Here is a 20,289-nt window from a genome sequence, read left to right as displayed (position 1 = left end):
ATGTGGACCCTTTTCCTCTTGTGATCTCTTTGAGGTATGGATCTAGTAGCAGTTTTCACGAGGCAAAGGATATACACAATTTAATAGATTTGAAGGTATAGCCAAGTGGAACCCCAGAGTTGCTCTAACTTCTATTTCTCTAAATAAAGTGAGTAATTTGAAGCATTTTTTTCATACGGCTATTGATAGCTTGGTTTTCTTCCTCTGAAAATTGCCTATTCATATTCTTTATCAATTGGGAAGGGCCTCTTATTCTTAAAATTTGAATTCGTTTCCTCTATATCTTAGAAACTTGCTTCAAAATCTCCCAACTTTTTGCTTCTCTTCTAATTTTAGCTGAATTGTTTTCTCATACACAAACTTTTAAATTTTATGTAATTAAAATAGTCCATTTTATTTACTGTGAACCTGTCTGTCTCTTGTATTATCATGAACTCTTTCCCTATCCATCGATCTGACAGTTAATTTCTTTCATGCTTTTCTAATTTGTTACTAATTTCCAGTTTTCCCAATAGGTTTTTCCCCCTCTTATTATTGTGACTGTGAGCAAATCACTTAACCCTGTTTGCCTCTCTTTGCTCATCTGTAAAAAATGTTGGCTTTCTATTTTAGTTGCATGCCTTTCTTCTTTTTTATTGTTGAAAAGTTTTATAGACAATTTTCCCCTGAGTACTGCTATGAATATATCCTATACATCTGCTACATTGTCTCATTGTTGTCATTATCTTTAATGAAATTATTGTTTTTATGATTTGTTCTTTGAACTACTCATTCTTCAGGATTAAGTGAGCATTTTCAATTACTTTTAATGTTCATTTCAGTGGGCTTATGTTAATTATAATTTTTATTATAGTCCATATAATATATATGTAATATATAGTCCATTTAATATAGTCCATATTTATAGTCCACAAAAGATGTGTTCAGTATTTCTCCTTTTATGCCTTTATGATATTTTTGTGCCATAATGCATGTTCTATTTTGTGACTGTGCCATGCACAGCTGAGAAATAGATATACTCATTTCTATTTCCATTCACTCTCATCCTGAGGTCTACCATGTATTCCTTTTCTAAAATTCTACTTAGGTTCTCCATTTCTTTTTTTTTTTTTTTTTGTATTTTGGTAAAATTTATCTTTGTCTGGGAGTGGTAAATTGAGTTACTCCATTATTTTGGTTATATTGGTTATTTCTCCCTGTAAGTCATTTAAATTTTCTTTTAAGCATTTTGATGCTATGCATTTGATGTATTCATGGTTGAGATTGATATTAATTCTTTGCCAGTGATACCTTCCAGAAAATGTAATTTTCACATTTCTCTCTTTTAATTAGGTCTATCAGGTCTATTCAATTTAGGTCTCAATACAAGATTGAGAGAGTCAGGAAAGACTTCATGTGAAAGTTGTGCTTGAAGTACATCTTCAAGGAAGAGAAGGATTCTTGGAGGAAAAGGTGAGCAGAAAACCCATGTCAGCCATGGGAGATCACCATATGTAAAAGAACAGGAAGAAAGTCAGTGCTTTATTTTTGCTTTTATTTTTCTGGACAATAAAGCACAGGAGAGGAAGTAATGTATCGAGAGTGGAAGGATTGATTTGACCAGATTGTGAAGTGCTTTAAAAGGCAAGAAGATGAGTTTCTCTTTGATCTAAGTGGGAAGAGGCAACCATTGGAGTTTGTTTGGAGTCAGGACAGATTTGAGCCAGAGAGGCCAGGAGAGAAGCTCTTAAAGCAATGCAGGTGAGCAGTGATGAGAGCCTAAGTGTGAGTAGAGAGAAGGGGATGGATATAAAAGATACTGTAAAGGCAGAAAAAGACAAGATTTCACAACAGATGGTATATTTAGGTGAGGGAGAGTTAGCCATCAAGGATAATGCTGAAATAAGGACCTGGGAGTAGGTAAAGATCAGCAATGCTGGATACTTGGTGCTGCTGAATTGACTTAGCTACTAGTTAGCTCACATGTGGGGCAAGTTTTTACTGGAAATATAGCAGGAGTTGGGAAGGTTCACCTCTCACTTTCACCTTCCTCCCCTCCATTGTCAAAGCTCTTTCTTGCCTCTTTTATGTGAGATGAGTTACTACATACTACTTTTCCTTTTCTCTTTCTCCTAGTACATTCCTCTCAACATTTCATTTTCTTTTTTAGATACCCTAGGACTTTTCCTTTTGGGAGCTCTTTCAGGAGGTGATTGGTAGATTCTTTCAATTTCTATTTTACCCTCTGGTTCTAGAATATCAGGTCAGTTTTCCTTGCTAATTTCTTTAAAGATGATGTCTGGGCTCTTTCTTGATCATGGCTTTCAGGTAGTCCCATAATTTTTAAATTTTCTTTCCTGGATCCATTTTCCAAGTCAGTTGTTTTTCCAATGAGATACTTCACATTTTCTTCTATTTTTTCATTTTTTTGGTTTTGTTGTATAATTTCTTGATTTCTCATAAAGTCATTAGCTTCTATTTGTTCCATTCTAATTTTTAAGGAATTATTTTCTTCAGTGAGCTTTTGACCTCTTTTTCCATTTTGCCCATTCCCCTTTTTAAGACATTCTTCTCCTATTTGGCTTTATGGAGCTCTTTTGCCATTTGGGATAGTCTAATTTGAAAGCTGTTATTTTCTTCAGCATTGTTTTGGGATTCCTTTAGCAAGTTGCTGACTCGTCTTTCATGATTTTCTTGCATCACTCTCATTTCTCTTCCCAATTTTTCCTCTACTTCCCTTACTTGATTTTCAAAATCCTTCTTGAGTTCTTCAATGGCCTGAGACAAATTCATACTTTTCTTGGAGGTTTTGGATGAAGGAGATTTGGCTTTTTCTGTCTTCTTCTGGTTGCTTGTTTTGATCTTCTGCATCACTAATGACATAAGAAAATTACCTCTTCATTGAGAAAGTAAGAATCTATAGTCTGTTTCTTTTCCCCTGATTTGTTCATTTTCCCAGCCAATTACTTGATTTTTGAGCTCTTTGTTAAGTGGAGTCCTCCAAAAACAGCTGCACCTCCAAGCAGCAGCTGCCATCACCTTGGAGCTGGAGCTGGAAGTGGGGCTAGGGTTGAGGCCAGGGTCAGGGCTGAGATTGGGGCTGGATCATGCTCCCCTCTCAGCCAGGTGAGAGACTCTTCCTAGTGATCTTTGAAGGTGTCTTTGGAGTTTGTGGATTGAGAAGTTTGGAAACCATAGCAGCCACCAGTGATTCAGTCCCCTAAGGCCACTGCCTGATGTGATAAACACTTCGGTCGACCTTCTAGATTGTCTTGGGCTGAAAATTTACTTCCGTCTGTCATTTTCTGACTTCTGCTGCTCTAGAATTTGTTTAGAGTCATTTTTTACGATTTGTTGTGGGGTTTGGGGAGAGCTCTAGCAGGTCCCTGCTTCTACTCCACCATCTTGGCTCCACCCCCAACTGGTTTATCTTTCATCCAAAACTATGGTTCTGTACAATCAGCAATCTTTACAACAATCAGGGAAGACATATGTTGCTGAAAATGTTAAGGCCCCAAGTCATCTGTAAATTATAGTGTTCCCCTATTACCTTCAGGATAAAATATCCAGTCCTCTATGTGGCATTTAAAGCTGACGCCTTCCTATCTTTCCAGTAATCTTTCATTTTACCCACCTTCAGACATTTTATAGTACAGCTACACAGAAATGTTACCCTTTCTCACAAACAAGAATTCATCTCCCATCTACACTGGTTGGCCCACCTGCCTGAAGCATCCTCCCTCCTTACCTCTGCCTATTGGTCCCTCTTCCTTCAAGACTCCACTAAAACCCACCTTCAGCAGGAGGCCATTCCTGATCCCCCAAATGCTAATGCCTTCTTCTCTGAGGTGACTTTGGCCTCCTTGGCATCTATACCTGGTAATAGGATGGCTACATCAAAGGGAATGAACAGCTCATTGTCCTTGGAAAGGGTTCTTATTGTCATTAAGCTTGCAGTCAGTAGATCAATTTTTTTAAAACGCATTTATTTAGTACATATTAATGTACCAGGCACCAGAAATACAAATACAAAAAGTGAAACTATTCCTGCTGTCAAGCTTGTATTCTACTGAGGGAGGCATCTTCTACTCTGTTTCATCTACTGTGTCTGCATGTATACATTTATACATATGCCATCTCATTTATACATATGCTGTCTCTCCCATTGGTATGTAAATTCCTTGAAGGCAGAGATAAATTTTTACCTTTTTCAGTATTCCCAGTGTTTAGCAGAGTGCCTGGAACATAGTAAGCACATAGCAAATGCTTCTTGACTGACTAATTGAAAGATTCCACTTCAGATTTTTTGCAAAGTGATATTTTTCATTGCTTTTTTGTATATTTTCTCTGCCTCAATCATAAATTGTTTCATGCTTAGAATACTGGGTATCACATTAGAAATCTTGGAGATTTCTTTTATCTTCCTCTCAAAAATGCCAGAGAAGCACGGCCTTTTCTATTTTCCTCTAGATAACATAGATTCCATTGGTTAAATGATAGGACTTATTCCCCTTACTGGTAAGCTGTTATAAGATCTCAGCTTGGTAAAGGTCAAAACTCTTAATTCAGACCCAGACACAGCATAACTCATTTCCACAGGTTATTTGTAGCTTTTTCTCCTTCAGCTGCCTGAGCCTTACAACTTTGATGTCCAATGTTAAGATACCCCTGAGTGTACTGTACTGCCTCAAATCATGACCTCACTGACCCTGGTCCCATGCAGTCTTCCTATAAGACTGAGGTTGAGTTTTCTGATGTTCTCTCCCAGGCTGAATTACAAATCATCCTAGGCTTTCACTTTGATCTTTACACCTAGTAGGATTCCCTGAGAGGTGGTTTTGTCAGTGAGGACAGAGTCACAGAGGCCCAAATGATGTAAACTAGCAGCGATAGGAAGACCTCTCCCTCCATTTCTCACTTATAATTATAAGGCAAAATAGATACTGGACTTTGTAAATCCTCAAGGGCTCTTTGACACAGGACAAATCAGATACTTCCTTCTGGTTTTCCCCATCATCAGTAACCATGATCCTAGGGAGTGCCAACATGTACTATTTCTTGCTCTGGTTACAGCATAGCTTACCGAGAGGAGCAAGTCTTATGCTTGGCCAGCAGGCTGCTCGTCCTCCTGTGGAGCTCGTGAGTAAAAGAATAGGGTGGGAGAGCGGGTCAATGAAGCAACTCCGATTTATTCAAGCAAGCACTCTGATTACATATTCTCTGCCAACTAGCCCAGTGAACCATGGTGACACACCTAAACAAACCTGAAACTATAGAAATGAACACAAGCTGGATCTATAGTGACAACAACAAACCAGGGGTGGGGCTGTCCCTTCCAGTGCCATCTTCTTCACCCTTCCCTGCTCTGGACTCAGTTTACCTGATGTCCGTTAGTGTGGCGTCCCAGATGGCGTGGCAGTCAGTGCCCCTTACAACTCCCCCTTTTAGTTTTAGACCTGATGACCTTCACGGGTTTGTACATCTCTCAGCTTGAACTGATTTTCAGTAAGCATCTTCATTGTATCTTTTACAGTTCGTAGGGCACATTTGAGACATGCTGGTATGAGACATATAATAATCAGGATAACAATACTTCCTGACAACAATGGACCTAGCCAATTAAACAATGAGGTGGAATGACCAAAAAGTTGCATCATGTCTGAAACAGAATTTTCAGGTATTAACGTTTTTGTGCCTTGAGTATTTATATCCAATGTCAATTTTTCCACCAGTTTCATTTCACTTGAAACGTTGGTGAGTGTTAAATCATGTAACTGAGCTCTTATTTCTTCCCAATTAAATTCAGTATCATTGTACAATTTGTTCATCATACAAAAATGACGATATCTGTAATCACATCTTAAAGCCAATTGTGTTTCTGTGGCCTGCAGTTCATCCCCAATTGCTATTACATCATTTCTTAACATTAGAATGGCCTGATAGAATTCATGATCCATCTTCAATTGTTCCCTAAATCCCACTGATACATTATTTGTACAAACACCAAGGATAGCCCTTCACCAGTCCTATAAAGTTGAAATGTCTACTAATGTCCAAAGGTCCAATACTGGTCCTCGGCCTGGCTCACTGCTGGAAGCAGTAAGATGAAGCTGACTAATTTCATGGCTCAGGCATTGTAGTTTCTTCTTCTTTCTCTGGCGGAATCCCTGTGATTTCTTCCTGGTGCTGTACGACCCGTAGTCTTTTCACTGGTACCCAAATCTCCTTGTCTCCTGTAAAGATACAAGCATAACCCTTGTCCCAAGTTATTATGGTATGTGGTTCATGCCATTGCCCTTCCTGATCTCGTCACATGGCTGTCTGTCCCGTGGCTGGAGGCGTCCATTCCAATTTTTTCTTAAAATCATCTGGTGGTCTGCCTGATCTGACCATCTGTTTCATGGCAGGTGTAAGACCGTGCTCATCGAATTTTAAGTAATTGATAGTGAAAAGTGCCAATTTTAATTGATCATGTGCCATGGACCTGGGTCCCGAAGCGCCCCCTTTTTGTTTTTGGACATATTGTTTTATGGTGCGGTTCGCACGTTCTACTATGGCTTGTCCTGTGGGGTTATAGGGGATCCCAGTCACATGAGAGATTCCGAATTCTGAGAGAAATTTTTGGAAGGCCGAAGTAGTGTATGCTGGGCCATTATCAGTCTTTAATAGTCGTGGGACGCCATGGGCTGCAAAACATTGAAGCATATGACTACACACGTCCTTAAGTGCCTCTCCAGTGCGTAGAGTAGCCATGATGAAACTGGAGAAAGTGTCTATAGACACATGGACATATTTAAGCCTCCCAAATGAAGCTATGTGAGTCACATCCATTTGCCAGATATCATTAGGATGTGATCCCTTAGGATTGTACACTCTGCATGGCATCGGTGGCTGGAAAGGAATGCATGCTGTGCGTGATTTTACAATCTTTCAGGCCTCTTTCTTAGTAAGTTTATATAAATGTCTTAATGATTTTGCTGATATATGAAACTTATTGTGAGCCTGCTGAGCTTCCTCAGTGGTTTCTAGGTATACACCTCCTGACACTACTCGATCCACAACCTCATTTCCTGCTGCTAGAGGCCCTGGTAGATTGGAGTGTGATCTTATATGTAAAATGTGGAATGGGAACATACGTCCTCTTATGGTGTTTTGGACTTCCGCGAGCAACTGTCCAATTTCTAATTGGGTTGATACGCAGGCAGTCTCTAGGTCTGGTAAAAGTGTGGCTACATATCTACTGTCGGTAATGACATTGATAGGCTCATCAATTTCTAAAGCCTTCCAGACCGCAAATAGTTCGTTCTTTTGGGTGGATGAGAACGGAGTATCATATACCTGCAACCATTTATCTTGATATACATATGTGGCTGCTCTATTTAATTTTGTGGCATCAGTAAATACATTCTTTCCTATGACCGCAGTGTCATGGTGTTTCTCTGCCCATGTCCATGGTGTTTCCTGGTATATGCTTAGAGCCTTATTTATGTTCCCTGTTTTGAAGTTTTGATTAATAATAACTTGCCCTTCTGGGTATTCTGTACAGCATTTCTCTACTTGTTCTTTGTTGTATCTACACTAGATGGCATCAGGATCTCTTCCTATCAGTTTCCTCACTCTCTGAATTGCTTTGTAAACCACTTGTGCAACTAGTACACAGTAAGGGACACAAGACCTATTGTGTACTCTCTTCAAATGTATCCACTCTAATAACCCTTCCTCTTGGTGAAGGCATCCTGTGGGAAGTTCCACAATGAAAAGGATAGAGATATACATATTTTCTGTTGGTCTATATCTCCTGGTGCTAGCCTCTACGATTTTTGTTTGAATTTTGGAGATGCACTCCAATGCTTGAGGAGTCCATTGTTGTAGTGAATTTAAGTCAGGATCTCCTTTCAGCATGTCATACAATGGGTGTAATTCACCTGTAGGTATTCCTAATTGTGGTCTGATCCACTGAAACTCTCCTATCACCTTTTGCATATGATTGAGAGTCTTGATTTTAGACACATCTATTACAGGTGATTTAATATGGATTTGATGTTCTAATATGGTGTGTCCTAAGTAATGTATAGGCAGGTCTTTCTGCGTCTTATCAGATGCTATTTTTAAACCCTGTTTGAGGAATTCTCTCTCTGTCATTTGTAAAGTCATTTCTAAAATTTCCATGTTATCATGAGCTCCCAAGATATCATCCGTATAATGGAGTATCAACACCTGGGGAAATCTCTTCCTGACTGGGTGTAATGTCTTGTCTACATACCACTGACAAATTCTGGGACTGTTTTTCATTCCTTGGGGTGGTACCTTCCATAGGTAAGGATGGTATGGCTTCTGTAGACTGACACTGGGTACAGAGAATGCAAACCTTTTCCTATCCTCAGTATAAACAGGAATACTGTAAAAACAATCCTTGATGTCAATCACCCAAAGTTTATAACTGCTGGGAATTACCTTGGGTGATGGCAAACCTGGCTGCAAAGCACACATCAGCTACATGATGTCATTGATCTTTCTCAAATCAGTCAACATTCTGTATTTTCCAGATTTGTTTTTTATGACAAATACAGGAGAGTTCCAAGGACTAAAGGATTCCTCAATGTGTCCTAACTCTAACTGTTCTTGTATAAGGTCTTTCAGGGCTGTGAGATTTTCATATTTTAGGGTCCACTGATCCACCCAGATGGGCTCATCTGAGATCCATGGTAATTTTGGTGGTGGAATTCTCACGGCATCGTCATCAATGGATCCGTTCCAAAATTTGTTGTTAATCTTACCCCTAATTGTGTAAGCAGGTCTCTTCCCCATAGTATTATGGGAAGCCCTTCCAATACTTGTGGCCAAAATTTTCCTGATCTGTCCTCAAAAGTCCACCGTAGTGGTCTGGCCACCTCCCTGGCCCATTGTGAGCCTCCTATGCCATATACATTATCTTCCTCTCCTATAGGGCATTGAGACTCCCATTGTGAAAAAGGGAATATGCTTCTGTCTGCACCGGTGTCCACAAGGCCTGTTTTAGGTATTCCTTCTATATATATGGTAAGCATTGGTCTCTGATTGCCAATTTGTTGAGTCCAATATATTGTTTGTTCTGTGTTATGATCCATTTGTATCAATTGTGCTACCGGCTGCCCTCTATCCACCTCCACCTCCACATTGTTAGAGTTGCACATCAGGGTCTTGTGTAAGGTACCAATCGGTGGTTGCTGTGCTACGGCCTGTAAGCCTGTGTAAGCATTTGCTGGTGCAGAAATGAAAATCTCTTGCTTTGTGTTGATGCATATTTCCTCTGTTGGTAACCACACTGTTGTGCATGGAGGTGTCAGGAAATTCCCTAGGCCTCTGATTAATTTTGACTGTATGACACCGACTAGAGTGTCCAGTACCTCCTCCTGAATTCTGAAGTGGCCTGTGGGATCGTCTCTGCGTCCTCCCGCTAGCCCCTCTTTTTCTCCTGGGCTGGAGGGATGCCCGTCTGCATGTTTAAATATTGAGCACTACCCTTGAGAGGGGACAATGACCTACACTCTGAAGCCCAATGCCCTGTTTTCTTACATTTTGGACAGGGTGTGGTTGGCTTACTCTTAAATGGTGTTCTGTTCCCTTGGTTCTCAAGTCCTTTTCTTCCCTCTGCATTGTTTCTACACTCCCTCTGGTAATGTCCTATTTTTCCACACTTAAAGCATCTCACTCTTGCTCCAGCTCCCTAATAATTTCTCAGCACCCCTGCGAAGATGGAAGCCTGTACTCTTGCTAGCTATGTCTGAGATCCTACCTCCTCACACCTATTTAACATGTCTTCAATGGAACAGTTCTTGGGTAATCCTAGCAGAGCCTTCCTACAATCTGCATTAGCTCCTGATCAAAGGATGTCCTTTATCACTACAGCAGTACCTTCCACTTCACCCATAGTCCTGGTGACAACCTCAGTTACTCGGGCACAGAAATCAGTGAAGGGTTCTGCATTTCCTTGCTTCAGTGATTGCAGAGATACCTTCTTAGGACCCTTCTCAGGAATCAGCATAAAGGCCTGCTCCACCCCTTGGGCTAGCCTCTCATACAGCTCTAGATCATATCCTATTTGCTTAATGTCTTCCGCATACTCTCCTGACCCAAAATAACATATCATATACCGTTGGGCATCTGTAGTGTTGCCAGCATTACCTGATGTTGCTATGGCTCTTAATTTTTCTGCCAAAAGCTGAAGAAAGCAAACATATTGTCTGGGAGTCAAGATGGCTCTCATGGTTAATTTCCAGTCATTTGGGGTTAACACATAATTAGCCAATTCTTTTAATCTTATGAGGACATAAGGAGCATTTATCCCATAATTTGTAACCGCCTTTTACAATTCTTCTATCTGTAAGGCTGGTATGGGCCCGTGAGTCCTCGTCACGGAGCCGTCCTCTGCTTTATCCTCCAATACAGGGAACGCACTTATCCATTCCCTGCCAATCTCCCTGAAGCTAGTGTAATCACCATCCTCTCTCAGCTTTTCTAGAGTCTGCTGTAATGCTGATTTTTTGAAAATTATTTGTACTTCTCTCACCTTGTCGCTAGGTGGCAGAATTGTTCCTCTTCTCTCACTCTCTGTGCTTCCTCCCTTCTCACCATCAGTGAACTCCTTTTTCCAGTTAACCCTCCTTTTAGTTTTCAGCAAGCCCTTTAATTTTTCAGTTAACTCTTGCATGTCCTCTCTCAGTTCCCGAACTGTCTCTCTCTCTCGCCATAACTCTTGTTCCAACTCTAAGTCTGGACATATGGATGCTGGCTGCCTTTCTGGGCTGCTGTCCCTTGTACTACTCCTTGAATCAGAGGGGGTCGTCTCTGAGGATGTGGTAAATGTTCTCATTTGCACTGCCTTGCCACCGTCGTCCTCTATGAACACATTCTTCAGCATGTCATATAGGAAGAAAGTGTGAAGATCCAATTTATTTGGGTTTTCGAGTTCAAAAGCTGTTAACTGCTCTCCAACAATGACCCAAGAGTCTAAACTCATAGGAGGTCGTTCTGACACCCAAGGACAGATTTCACAAATGGTATCTATGAACTTCCTTATATTTCTCAAACTTACTGTAGTTCCATGTTTCCTGATCTTTTTGTAAGTTATTGCTGTGTATTGACCCTGACTCAACTTTTGTGAGCTTTGCCCCATTTCAGTCTTACTCACGGTTACACCTCTTCCCACCGAGCTGAATTGTGCGTGTCTTCTCCTGCGTCCACTTCTCGGATCTGCTTGCTGGAGGACTCGGTGAGGCAGACAGGTTACCGTCTCCTGTTGCGCTCAGGTATTGGCCTTTGACCCTGTCCTGATAGCTCCTGTAGACTGTCTAGGCTTCTGGAGAGCCTGACTCACTCGGGGGGGACTGAGGGACCTGATTCCCTCAGCTGAGATTCCTGAGGGACCTAATTTCCCTTGGCTGAGCTTCCTGCTCCTTCCCCCCTGCTTGTGGCTCCATGTTGGTGGGCGCCAAGTTGCTATGGTTACAGCATAGCTTACTGAGAGGAGCAAGTCTTATGCCTGGCCAGCAGGCTCCTTGTCCTCCTGTGGAGCTGGCGAGTAAGAGAATGAGGCGGGAGAGCGGGTCAGAGAAGGAACTCTGATTTATTCAAGCAAGCACTCTGATTATATAGTCTCTGCCAGCTAGCCCAGTGAACCATGGTGACACACCTAAACAAACCCGAAACTATAGAAATGAACACAAGCTGGAACTATAGTGACAACAACAAACCCGGGGTGGGGCCGTCCCTTCCAGCGCCATCTTCTTCACCCTTTCCTGCTCCGGACTCAGTTTACCTGATGTCCGTCAGTGTGGCGTCCCAGATGGTGTGGCGGTCAGCGCCCCTTACATTTCTAACCTACCATTGTTCTTTAATCATTTTATAATCCTTTCACCTGAGGTCTTCAGGGGTCAGTCTTGAACTTCCTTCATAGAAAACCAAGATAGTTGCTGCCCTCACCAAAATTCTTGGGACTTTCAGGAGGGAAGAAAGTGTAGTGACTGACTCCTTCTAATTAGATACTTTCACACTCCAGCTTCTATGGTTCTCTCCTTTCACTTTCTTTTTCCCTTCCCTACTCTTATTCCATCTTTCACCCCCCCACCCCCCAACAATGCCTTCAACTGCCTCAATGTTAGACTGGCAGTGATCATAAGACTTCAGGGAAATTCTAAAAACCATTCCATCAGACAAAGGTTAGGGATCCCATACATTAGTCTATAAACCACTTAGATCAGGATCCTTAACTTTTTTTTGTATCATGGTCTGGTTTGGCAGTCTGGTGAAACCTATGAACCCTTCTCTGAAAAATATTTATAAACTCAGAAAATAGAATGCATAGGATTACAAAAGAAACTTAAAGTTAGTGAAAATAAAGATGTACTTTTTCCTTCCTCCAACTTCATGGACACCCTAAAATCTATGTACAGATCCCTTGGGATCTATGGACCCCAGGTGGGGAACTCATGACTTTGATACCCTCATGATGGTCATTTTCTTTGCAGCTTCTTCATGTCCTGTCCCTGTATCGCCAAGGCAACATTCACAGCACTGGTGGTGACTATGAATATGCAGGGGTAGTTCTCAATCACCAAGTATAAGAGACTCTCTATATAGAAGGCAGAAGGAAAACATTTATTTAGACACCAGAAAGCCAAATGTGTCATGGTGACCAAGAAGTTAATAAACAGCATCAATGCAGGGAGCAAAGCCATTCCAAGCCTCCCTCCACCTTGGTCAGGGCCTTCTCACAAGCAAAGGCTCAGGAGACTGAGCCTTACTGTGCACCTGCCTGTATGCTCTCCTCTCTGCCCTGACTGTGCTCACCCACTTCCTCCTAGTTCTGCTCAGCCCTTCCTGTTCTGCATGTTCTTCAAGCTCCTCCAACCACGTTACTTAGGGTTCCAGGTGATTTAATAGGTCTATTAATAAATAGGATAGATTTTCCAATTCAAATTACCATTACGGTCCCCCTTTACAAATCTTGTTTATATGTTTCTGAAAACCCGCCATAGAGAATGGACTCAACATGCTAGAGGCCTTCCTTGGGTGCTTTGATATTTTAATATATTGAGGAAGCCTACACTGCAATCAAGTTTGTCCCCCAAGTATCCCTTTTTTTCCCTTCATGCCCTGACTACCTTTTATAGATAATTACTTTACCTGATGAAGTCACTTATGCCGTTTTATATGTAAATCATAAGTTATAAAACATAGGATCATGGATTTAGAGCTTGAAGAGATCTCTGATGATTTAATTCAACATTTTGCTGATGAGTAAACTGAAGCCTGAAATTTAAGGGATACAGATGAGATTTAACCCAGTTTTCTATTTCTATGTCTGGTGATCTTTAAAAAGAAAACTACATCATATCATTTCTCAATACAATGTTTATTTATATGTATGAATATAATATATAATATGTGCATGGCTATGTATGAATACATGTAATTTTAATAACATGGCTAACATTCCTGCGCTAATAATTTAATATTGGACTTCGAGGAGTTATACAATTTGAAAGATAACTTTGCTTTTATAATTCGGTGAGTTTTGTAAACAAAAATTTTTTTTTAAATTGATGTCTAGGAAATATTCTAAGGGTTTGCCAAAATCTTATCATATCTTCTTGTCTTTTTTGGTAATTTGATGAAGAATGGTAAGGTGTTTTTTGCAAAGAATTTTGACAGTCTGGGATTGATGGGAAATCATTTTAGGTATTGAACCAAACTGAGAACCATTACAAGTTGCTCCAATATGTGATCAGGAAGACCTCATTTTACAAACACATTTCCCTTTCTATCTCTCTCACTGACAATCACATCAGTCACTTTTTTTTTGACCCATAGTCTAGAAATGTTGAGCTTTTTTAGAAGCAGTGCAGAGAGAAAAGGAATATTATTTTCCTTTCTTTTCTAGGAATGAGGAAATTGAGGGATGTAGGGGTCTAAAATAGGATCATAGGCTTTTAATCTGGAAAAATGTCATTAATTGTATAGATAGAAGAAATGAGGCCCTGAGAGACGTGACTTGTTCAAGGTCACCTAGGCAGTAGTTATCCCTTCCACATTGCAACTTTCCCCATCACAGTTTTGATATATGGTAGGTCAGCATAAGAAATTAAATGGGAATTTTTAGGGGAAGTTTTGCAAAAGTTGCTGACAAGAAAGCCAACAGATAAGCCAGAAAAAGCTTAGAAACTCAGAATTGCTTAAAATATATGCATAGTATTATAGAATACCAACTGCAATTTTACAATAAGGTATTGTCAACTCCCCATAAATCAGATTTCTTTTTAGTACAAAGGAAGCACCAAAAAGTTTTACACAGATTTTCCAGATCCTGGTAGTGTCATACCAGTAACCCCCCACAAAGTGGACGGAATAACTGTAGTTCAGTAAGGATTCAAACCCAGGTCTTTTGACTCTAAACCCAGTGTGCTTTCATTATTATAATTTTCTCAGGCTAACGAGTTGCATTTAAGGTAGTGCATTCAAATCAATGAGATTTCTTTACTTTTTCCAGGATATTTCCAATATTGCTAATAAATTATTTCTAGGAACTCTGTAGATATACATACATACAATAATCCAAGGTTCCTTATAATTTCTTTTGGACATCTAGCTTGGAGATTCTCACCTATCCTAAGAAATTAAAATTTCATGGCTCTTCTGAAGTGCTATTTGTGTGCTTACTTTATTCCCCATCTCCTAAATCAGGGTCTGTAAGTACTCATCTTTTATAATGTTAATGAGATTTCTGTTAATGAAGATCTTCCCACCCGTTAATAGGTCTCACGTGGAACCCACTGGGGGAAGATTGATTAGGGGAGGCTTGTTTGTGTAGCAACTGTTTTGTTAATTGTTAATTGTTACTGAGGTACTGGGTCCCTTAGGGCTCTGAAAAAAATATATATGCTCTAAAGTGAGGTTTTGCTTTGGGGCCTTAGAAGAAGGTTCATGTGCCAGATAAGACTCTGGGTAACCCCCCCTCCCCTTTTGAAAACCCAGATGGTGGTGCTTCATATACATAAATAGTCAGATAGTTGCATCTTTCGGTTGATCTATAATGTATGCATGGCTTATGATCAGACAGTTAGAAGCCCAGTCTGTTGGTTTTTTATTTCTCTGCTTATATTTTCCCTTCTGGTGACTATAATTAAGTAGCTTGGTGAACCCTCAAAAGTTGCTTTCCTTTTAGAAAAGCAGATCGAAGAACCTGTGCAGAAGGCCAGGGTATGCCAGGGTGTCTGCTGTTACATTTTTATAGCTCTCTCACTACCTAGTTTAATGTTTTGCCATGGCAGGGACTCATAGATATTTGTGGAACGCATATCACGGATCAGTTAAAGAACCTTGAGATGTTTAGCCTAGAGAAGAAAAGATTTGTGAGTGATATGATAATTCTCTCTGAACATCTGAAGGTCTGTCATGAGTCAGAGAGACTAGAATTGTGTTGCTCAACCCCAGAAGACACAGCTAGAAGTAATTGGTTAAGTTACAAAGAGGCAAATTTAGACTGTATGTTGAGACATGATCGCAAAGCACTTGCACTAGTCAAAGGTGTTTATATAGACTTCCCATTAACTTCTTCAAGGGAAGAACCTTTCACCTTTCTTTACATCCTTAGGGCTTAAAATAAGTGCATGGCACATAGTAGGTGCTTAATAAATACTTATTGACTGAACAATTTTCTGACTACCGCCTCACCTGAAGCATTCAAACAAAGGTTACAAGACTACTTGTCAGGTATGTCACGGAGGTCATTTTTTTTCAGGTAAGTGTTGGACTAGAAGGCCTCTGAGGTCCCTTTAAAGTGGGATTCTATGATCTAGTTCCTTTCTAGATCTATGTCCTATAAAGAGCTTATAATATTCTAGAGGTTGACAAACCATGCTTGGAATATTCTCCCTTGTCTTCCCTAACTTCCTTCAAGTCACAGATAAAATTCCACCTCTGTAAACATCTGTACTAATGTCTTCTCTTAATTCTAGAGCCTTCCATTTGTTGATTATCTCCAATTGATCCTATATATAGTTGTTAGTGTATTTGTTTCCATGGTTTCTCCCCCACTAGACAGAGTTCCTTGAGAAGAGGGGACTGTCTTTTGCCTTTCTTTGTATCCACAGTGGTCAGCATGGTGCCTGATACATAGCAGGTTCTTAAAAAAAGTTTATTGATTATTGACAACTAGAAATTGAGGATAGATAGAAACAAGATGGAGTTTATTGTCCGGTGACAAGGGGAGGAATAAGGGTTAGTGAACTGAAAAATCTGTGCTTTTGTTAAGAGTTGGTTTCTTTTGAAGGACTGACAGGATGATTCCATTTGGCAGCAGGGCAGTGGCTGGTTCAATGTTAAAGGGTTTTCTGATTTGGGAGATAATAGTTTAGTAGGAGCAATCAGAGGAAACCAGGAATTATTTGATGGGTTACGCTCAGCTCACCACCACTCACTTCATGAGATTATAGGACATGTTGTGATGGAGCAACTTTCATGGAGTGAGACACTTATGCTTGGTGTTTCTAACATCGTGTGGTCATCTCAATCATAGTATGAACTTCTCAATAGATTTGTTATATGACGTAGGATGTGTAAGATTCACATAGACTCTAGAAGATATTGACATCAAACTGATGGTATGAATGGAATTTTTTTATTTTAGGTAAAGATAGAAAGTTGATTGAGAGTTCTCTCTGTCAATGTGTTAGAATGATTCTTTTGAAACTTTAACTCTTCACTATGCTGTAGGCAGTGATGTTCTTCTTCTGTGCCCAAGCACTAAGATAGAATAAGGACACTGTGGCCTTCATGAAAATTAGAGTCAACTCAAGGGTTAAGAAAAACTATAACTGTTTGGCTGCTTGTCCACATTTTGCTGCTATGTGACATGACTTTTCTTTCTACCTGCCACACATGGATCCTTAAGTCATGACAAAGGCAAAACACAGAAGTGATAAAAAAGATTTTTCAACTTGAGCTAAAGTCAGGTTCCTCATTTTGGAAGTCAGAAACAACATCTTAAAAGTATATCCTAACTTATAGTCTGAGGCCGAGGGATCACAGTTGGACTCTTCTAGCTAGTAGGGGATATAAGGCTTGGAGCATAATTATTTCATTAGTCTCTTTGTGGTGGCTTGTGTGGGATAGTGAGGCAGGGGGCTAGGTAGTTATGGGGCAGCTGTCAAGTTCTGATATAAGAAAGATATCCAGGAGTCAAGAGATCAAGATACTGCAGGGGTCAGGGAATCACTGGTTCACTGGTACCATAGAATACCCTCCAGGGGTGGAACCAGGAAGTCAGAAACTTGCCTTGGTCCAGAGCAAACCAAAGGCTGAAAGTCAAGAAGTTACCAAAAAAAAAAAAAAAAAGGAGGAACTAGGTCTCAGGGAGTAAGTCAAAGACTGGGAGTTTAAAAAGTTACATGATTCAAAGATTTTATTTAGAAGGCTTAAAGAAGTCTAATATTAGGTGTCCTCTGCTCTTTCCTAACTGCTTTATAAGTAGTAAGAGATCTTAATCAACAAACAAGTATTGTTAGGTTTCTATGATGTGCCAGGCACTGTGGTACATGCTGTGGATGCAAATACAAAAAAATGAAAGTCCCTGCTCACAATGAGACTTCTGACTTAAAGGGGGGGGAAGGGGATGATAAGAAGTATATACAAAACAAACAGCATAGGTGTCAGTAAATCCAAATACACATGTACATTAATTGTAACAAATATGTTGATGAGAAAACTTGGTTAGAGAGAAAAGGCAACAGGCTAAACGCATACATTTTAGGATTTAATTAATTAATCAATTCCCCATCAAGCTAACAGTTACATAGCGCTATGGAGCCAGGATCAGAACTGGCTGACTCAGTACAGAAATTGACTGTCTTAAGTACATTTTACCATGAGGAAGGAGTTCTCTTAGATAAACACATTGGAAACAAAGTGGCCTCAGTTGGGTTTTATGATCCCAAGCCATGGGCATCTTCTTTCCATAGCATGTCTCTGTGATTTAAGATAAGGAAAAAGTCCCATCACCCAGATAACAGACATCCTGTCCTAAACAGGCCTTTGAAGTTGTTTAACTTAACAGAGTTTGACAAAGCTGAAGTCACACCCCAAGGTATTTGTGCTTTTCTCTTAACATTAGGATGCTAGAAGGAGGGTCTGATAAGGAAGTCCCATTTGCCCACCAAAAGGCATCCTCTAAACAAAGGAGACTATTAGGTCCAGGCTCTCCTTAATTTAAACTTTGGCCCTTATTAAAGTCTAAAATTTATATTAAATATTATCAATTAAAAGGTTTTATATATGCCTATATGTATGTATAATGTAAAGTAGTTTAAGAGAGAGAATACTAACAACTGGGAGAATCAGAAAAGGCTTTATATAGAATGGGAGAAATCATATAACAAACCTAACCGTAATATACAAGAAAATGATCTGCTACATTCTACGACTGAATTCCATAGTTCTTTCTCTGGATGTGGAAGACATTTTGCCTTAAAAGACCACTGAGAATTTTTTTAAGTCCTTGCATTGCAATGAAGCCAGGAAGACTATCTTCTTGAGTTCAAATTTGGCCTCACTTACTAGCTATGTGACCCTGGGCAAGTCATTTAATCCTGTTTGCCTCAATTTCCTCATCTGTAAAATGAGTTGGAGAAGGAAATAGCAAACCATTCCAGTATCTTTGCCAAGGACACCCCAAATGGGGTCATGGAGAGTCAGACACGAGTAAACAACAACGAAACAATAAAGGGCAAGTGTCAGGACAATTTTACAGATGAAGAAAGTGAGACCTGGAAATAACTTGCCCATGCTCACAGGGCAGGTAAGTATGAGAGTAAAGGTTTTATACTGGAGTCAGATTGTATTAAATTTTCCGTGTAAGTATTTATACCTCAGGAATTGGCAAAAGCTCCAGATCAGGGCTTGATTTGTTTTGTTTATTATCTAGACTTAATAAAGTAATGGAGAAAATGTTCATAATGAAGATGAAACTGTGCATCCTACTTACATACGCTTTACCAGAGAGCTGGTTGTTAAACATGTAACAGCAAATTCCAGCTTCTGTGACAGGTTCAATGTCCAGAGGAGAATTATTCTACCTACTGTACTTCCTCTCACTTTCTGAGTGACTCCTTTTTCTTCTCACAGTTCTTCTAGGACAGTCTCAGACATTTTCCCAAAGTTATGCACTTTTTTTTGATGGAGTCCAAGATTTTTTTCTCTCCTGGGAATTCCCAGGAGTCAGGAAACCAACACGAAAAAACCAGAACTGTCTTAACATGCCTAGGGACATCTAGTCCCCTTAAAATAATCCATGGCGATAGACCTTCCAGGGAGGAAGACAATTACATATGGACAGGAATAAAAATAAGTATTCAGTACCCTGAAATGCCCTGCATGCCACTGCCATCCAACTGCTGTCCAGCAGTGAAGGACAGAGTACAGGATTGTGTGAGTGGGGTGGGTCTGGAAATCCCTCAATACTATAGAATAAGGAAAATGCTAAATACCACAGATGACAATCATGCGACCCATTTTCCTCTTCCACCAGAACCATGTCATTTGGTATCTCATCTTTTTTGGCAAGTGGTTTTTTTATTCTCCTTCCTTCCTTCCTTCCTTCCTTCCTTCCTTCCTTCCTTCCTTCCTTCCTTCCTTCCTTCCTCCCTTCCTTCCTCCCTTCTCCCTCCCACCCTCCTTCTTCCTCCTCCTTCTCCTCCTCCTCCTCCTTCTTTCTTCTTCTTCTTCTTCTTCTTCTTCTTCTTCTTCTTCTTCTTCTTCTTCTTCTTCTTCTTCTTCTTCTCTCTGCCCACCTTTCTCTCCTCTCTCTCTCTCTCTCCTCTCTCTCTCTCTCTCTCTCTCTCTCTCTCTCTCTCTCTTCTCTCTCTCTCTCTCTCTCTCTCTCTCTCTCTCTCTCTCTCTCTCTCTCTCTCTCTCTCTCTCTCTCTCTCCTTCTCTCCACCACTCCCTTCTTCTCCCTTTTTCCCTCCTTACAATACTTAGTAATTGTGCTCTGGTCAATAAAAGATCCTTTAGGGGATAAAACCTAGAAGCCAAGGGAAACATTTAAATATGAAAAACAAACAGGTATATGAGAGAGAAGCACATGAACTTGTCCGTCAACAAGTCAACAAAGATTTGTTAAGCACTTGTACTATACTCAGTGCTGGAATACAAATAGAAGGAAAAAGGAAAGGTAACTCTTGCCTTCAAGGAGTTTCTATTCTAATGAAAATAGAGAATACTGGATGCTGAAAAGTTGAAGGAGTAAAGGAGAAAGTATTTTGACCAATCAGAAGA

The 20,289-nt window shown here is 40.1% G+C and overlaps 1 long non-coding RNA gene across 1 annotated transcript; it reads right to left on the bottom strand.

Annotated features, from left to right (window-relative positions):
• Window positions 1-1,083: 1,083 nt before the first annotated feature.
• On the bottom strand, window positions 1,084-19,638 carry LOC140527014 (uncharacterized). Its single transcript, XR_011974641.1, has 2 exons — window positions 11,150-19,638; window positions 1,084-6,212 (listed from the first exon to the last, which is right to left on the bottom strand). It is a non-coding gene; the product is annotated as an uncharacterized lncRNA (long non-coding RNA).
• Window positions 19,639-20,289: the final 651 nt, after the last annotated feature.

This window comes from Notamacropus eugenii, chromosome 2, assembly GCF_028372415.1.
Source record: "Notamacropus eugenii isolate mMacEug1 chromosome 2, mMacEug1.pri_v2, whole genome shotgun sequence".
Taxonomy (NCBI): Eukaryota; Metazoa; Chordata; class Mammalia; order Diprotodontia; family Macropodidae; genus Notamacropus; species Notamacropus eugenii.
Note: the sequence above shows the minus strand (reverse complement) of the source record. Positions and strands in the feature narration are given on the sequence as shown.